At 42.9% G+C, this 5000-nt stretch overlaps 1 pseudogene; it reads left to right on the forward strand.

Annotated features, from left to right (window-relative positions):
- LOC142913806 (28S ribosomal RNA) overlaps positions 1 to 5000 on the forward strand; it is a 10027-nt pseudogene that overhangs the window by 3114 nt on the left and 1913 nt on the right.

Raw genomic sequence — 5000 nt, forward strand, 5'->3', positions numbered from 1 at the left:
TCTCGGTGTCAACCCAGACACAGAATGAAGATGCCCTCTGGGCATCTGATGTTGCTAAACCTATGGCGTCTAGGTCGGCGCTAAAAATGACTAGTATACCTTCCATGACCTTCCATAACTCGTCCTTGGAAAAGGAAGAGGAGATGAACTACGAGTTTTACGAACAGATTAAAAGTCTAGTTGAGTCGGATGACTCTTCAGATGACTTTACAGAGGATGATGAGGATGTGGAGGAGTCCTTCCTCGACATATCGGCTGAGGAACCCGTGTTGGGAAAGTTTCCCATTGACACCAAGGGAACTATCACGGTTGTACTGCCTAGTCTGGAGTATATATGCGTTATCTGTAAACAACACATGGGCAAAGCATCCGAACTTGTTGCACATTTTAACATCAAACACAGAGACATTCCTCTGGTGTTTAAGTGCGCTAAATGTGACAAAACCAACTCAAACCACCGATCGATTGCCTGTCATGCCCCCAAATGTGGGGGAATAAAGTTAACTGAGGAAAGCTTACCAATGGTCTGTGAATGTTGCCAGGCACGCTTTGCGACTCTAAGTGGCCTTTCGCAGCACAAGAGGCATGCTCACCCAGTCACCCGTAATGAGGAAAGGATTAAAGATGGTATAAAGGGTACCTCGCAGAGAGGGGTACACCGTAGCTGCTGGTCTTTGAAGGAAGTAGAACAGCTGGCCATTTTAGAGTTGCAGTTTCAGGGGAAAAAGAATATCAATAAGATAATTGCTGAAGCGCTTGGGACTAAGACCAACAAGCAAGTCTCTGACAAGAGACGGGACCTAAGTAAAAAGACAGGGGCCCCCATGTCAGACAGCTTACATTTTTCTTCTAGGCCTCTTGAGACATTGTCTCCCCCACCAAATGTAACAACGGGGACTTCATCCATACTCGCTCAAGCAGCTGAGCGGCTTACGAATGAGAATTCTGGGACCCTGGAAAAGCCTGCAATGGAGGCAATAAAGGCTTGGCTTAACGGCGAGGGCCAACATGATGCCCTCGTAGAAACTGCCACAGCATTGATGCTTTGTCCGATGAGATTGGTGAAAAACAAAGGTAAACGTTCAAAACCCGAGAACGACATTATTAAACCCAGGATATATTACCCACACGAGGAAGCTTCATGAAGCACCAGAAGCTCTTCTTTAAGAACCGCTCTCTTCTTGCGTCCTTAGTCCTGGATGGCACTGAACGTCATGAATGCCGAATCCCGAACGCAGATGTATATCGTTTTTACTGCGAAAAATGGGAGAAGGTGTTGCCATTCAATGGCCTGGGCCAATTTAAGTCATCAGGTGTTGCAAATAACGAATACTTTGAGCCCCTAATTTCGGTGGAGGAAGTTCAGACTGCCATACGGGCCATTAAACCAACGTCAGCAGCTGGGCCAGATGGCCTAACACGGGCTGCAATCTGTGCTGCCGACCCCGAGGGTCGGACACTGACTGCCCTATTTAATGCATGGATGATTACAGGAATTATTCCCAAAGAGTTGAAAAAGAATAGGACGATTCTTATTCCTAAGGTTATGGACGATGAAAAGCTGAAAGAATTGGGGAACTGGAGACCAATAACGATTGGTTCAATGATTCTGAGATTATTTTCCAGAATAATGACTGCACGTCTTGCTCGTGCTTGTCCTTTAAACCCAAGGCAGCGTGGTTTTATAGCGGCATCTGGCTGCTCTGAAAATCTTAAGGTGCTACAGGACCTTATGAGACACGCTAAGAAATTGCACAGGCCGTTGGCTGTCATGTTCATCGACATAGCGAAAGCTTTTGACTCGGTTTCGCATGCTCATATTTTATGGGTGTTAAGGCACAAGAAAGTAGATGAACACGTGGTGGGCATCATCCAGAACGCCTACGATCGGTGTACGACCTCGTTCAAAAGCAATGGCGAGTCGACTCGAGAAATTAGCATACGTGTTGGTGTCAAACAGGGTGACCCCATGTCACCCCTGCTCTTCAATCTTGCCATGGACCCTTTGATATGCACCCTAGAGTCACACGGAGTTGGGTACTCCATTGATACCGACCACGTGACAGCTCTTGCGTTTGCTGATGATTTGGTGTTGGTGAGCGAATCTTGGGTTGGTATGGCCGCCAATCTAGCGATCTTGGAATCATTTTGTGGGCTATCGGGATTGGAGGTTCAGGCCAGAAAGTGCCAGGGCTTCATGATAAGCCCAACCAAAGATTCATATACGGTGAACAACTGCGACCCATGGACTATCAAAAATAAAGATGTCCATATGATCCAACCTGATGAATCAACGAAATACCTTGGTCTGAAAATTGGCCCTTGGACTGGCACTATACAGCCTGATCTACATTGTCAGCTAAAGACATGGATCTCGAAAATCGATGAGGCGCCTCTGAAGCCAACTCAGAAGGTTGAACTACTCAATGCCTATGCCCTACCCAGATTGTTATATCCTGCAGACCACTCGGACTGCAAGCAATCAACTCTCCGTGGGTTGGACCAAGAGATTAGAAAGGCGGTAAAAGGATGGCTCCACCTTCCCGCTTCAACTTGTGATGGACTGTTATATGCCAGAGCCCGAGACGGAGGCCTTGCCATCTTGAAACTGGAAAAAACAATCCCTTCGGTTCAAGTTAGAAGGCTGCAACGTATAGCAAACTCGTCCGATGCTATCACCCGTAATATTGTGTCCTCGCAGGGTATGGAGGAAGAATACCGTAATTTGTGGGTACGAGCAGGGGGTGACAGTGATGCAATCCCAACATTCGTTCTCAGGGACTCGGTGTCAAAAGAACCTGTATATCCGAGACCCTGCGATTGGAGGGAGCATGAATTTCAGAGATGGTGCGAAAAGCCGGTTCAAGGAAGGGGCATTGTAAACTTTGCGCATGATAGAATCAGTAATGCTTGGTTGAGGCCATGGTGCGGCTTTAAACAATGCTTCTTTATCGCAGCACTACAACTAAGGGCAAATATTTACCCAACAAGAGAAAGCTTGAACAGAGGCAGAGATGGGGCCTTACGTTCCTGCAGGAAATGCTCTGCCAGACTCGAGTCCCTTTCGCACATTCTCGGTCAATGTCCTGCAGTACAGAAAGCAAGAATTGCGCGACATAACAAGATCAGTAACATTCTGGCAGACGAAGCGGCTAGATTGGGCTGGTCTGTATACAAAGAGCCACGGTTCATATCCGAGACGGGAGAGATGAGAAAGCCTGACCTCGTGTTTGCAAAAGATGAGGAGGCGGTTGTGATCGATGTCACCGTCCGTTTTGAGCTTTCAAAGAATACCTTGTCAGATGCTGCCTCGCACAAAGTTTCGTACTATACCCCTCTTGGTGATCAAGTCAAAGTGCTGACAAAGGCTAGCAAGGTCACATTCTTTGGATTCCCGGTTGGGGCAAGAGGAAAGTGGCCCCTTGAGAATAACGAGGTACTTACCTCCCTGGGCCTGACCAAACCCAGAACGACATCACTGGCCAAGATGATTTCCCGCAGAACGCTGCTTTTCTCTCTTGATATTCTGAGAATGTTCTGTGGAAATTATGCGGTCTATGAACAGTCATAGACAACCTCCGAAACAAATAATAGTTTTGTTTTAAGATGTCATTTGTTTTAGATTTATTTTGTTATTTTCGAAGGTGAAGTCGGTTTTTATTTCATTTTACTATTTTCCACAATTTAGATTGTTATTTTCCAAGACGAAGTCTTGGTTCTTTTTTTTATTGTTAGTTTTTTTTTTTAACACGTCGTATTTGTTACTTTAGAGCTTAGAGGGGACTTTATTTTCGCCTTACTATTTTCTGCCTACAAAGAAGATTAAAAATAAGCTTTTTTCAAGATGGTTTTGTTATTTTCCAAGGTGAAGTCTTGGTATTCTTATTTTACTATTTTCCATAAAGAAGACCTTTCTTTTAGATTTTGTTATTTTCCAAGACGAAGACTTGGTATTTTTATTATATTGCTATTTTTTTACACGAAGCTTATTCAAGAGCACTTATATAGATTAGACTTTGTTATTTTAATTCTTTATTTTTGGACTACATCAGTTCGAGAGTCCTGTAACTTACTATTTTCTGCCTACAAAGAAGATTACAAATAAGCTTTATTTAAGATGTTTTAGATTAGATTTTGTTATTTTCCAAGGTGAAGTCTTGGTTTTTTTATTTTACTATTTTCCACAAAGAAGACTTTTCTTTTCTTTTAGATTTTGTTATTTTCCAAGACGAAGACTTGGTATTTTTTTGCTATTTCTTTTACAGGATGCTTTATTCAAGAGCGCTTATATAGATTAGACTTTGTTATTTTAATTCTTTATTTTTGGAATACATCAGTTCGAGAGTCCTGTAACGTACTATTTTCTGCCTACAAAGAAGACTACAGACAAGCTTTATTTTAGATGTTTTAGATTAGATTTTGTTATTTTCCAAGGTGAAGACTTGGTTTTTTTATTTTACTATTTTCCACAAAGAAGATTTTTCTTTTTTCTTTTAGATTTTGTTATTTTCCAAGACGAAGACTTGGTATTTTTTTTTTATTGCTAGTTTTTTTTTATATGTTACTTCAGAGCATAGAGAGGACTTTATTTTTACCTTACTATTTTCTGCCTTCAAAGAAGATTAAAAATAAGCTTTATTCAAGATTACTTATATAGATTAGACTTTGTTATTTTAATTCTTTATTTTTTGGAGTACATCAGTTCGAGAATCCGGTAACTTACCGACTCTACTCCTTGTTGCCATTGATGCACGACAGCAGGGATTCGATAATACACGGCATCCCGTTCAGGGACCAGCTTGATGATGCTGGATCTGCGTTGGATACACCAGCATGGGAGTACAATACGGTTATTGACTCCACCCCGTGTTATCAAAGATGCATGGTAACAGGGCGAAGGAAACTCACAGCATCCTTGCCACGCTTGCGCAGCAAGCAAAGTATTGCTGACCGAAACGTATCGATGAGGGAGCACGCCAGAACGAGCACGCTGGTGTTTG

The sequence above is a fragment of the Petromyzon marinus genome, unplaced genomic scaffold (assembly GCF_048934315.1).
Source record: "Petromyzon marinus isolate PM22_M1 ecotype Great Lakes invasive population unplaced genomic scaffold, UKy_Petmar_22M1.pri1.0 PM_G_Scaffold_26, whole genome shotgun sequence".
Classification (NCBI taxonomy): Eukaryota; Metazoa; Chordata; class Hyperoartia; order Petromyzontiformes; family Petromyzontidae; genus Petromyzon; species Petromyzon marinus.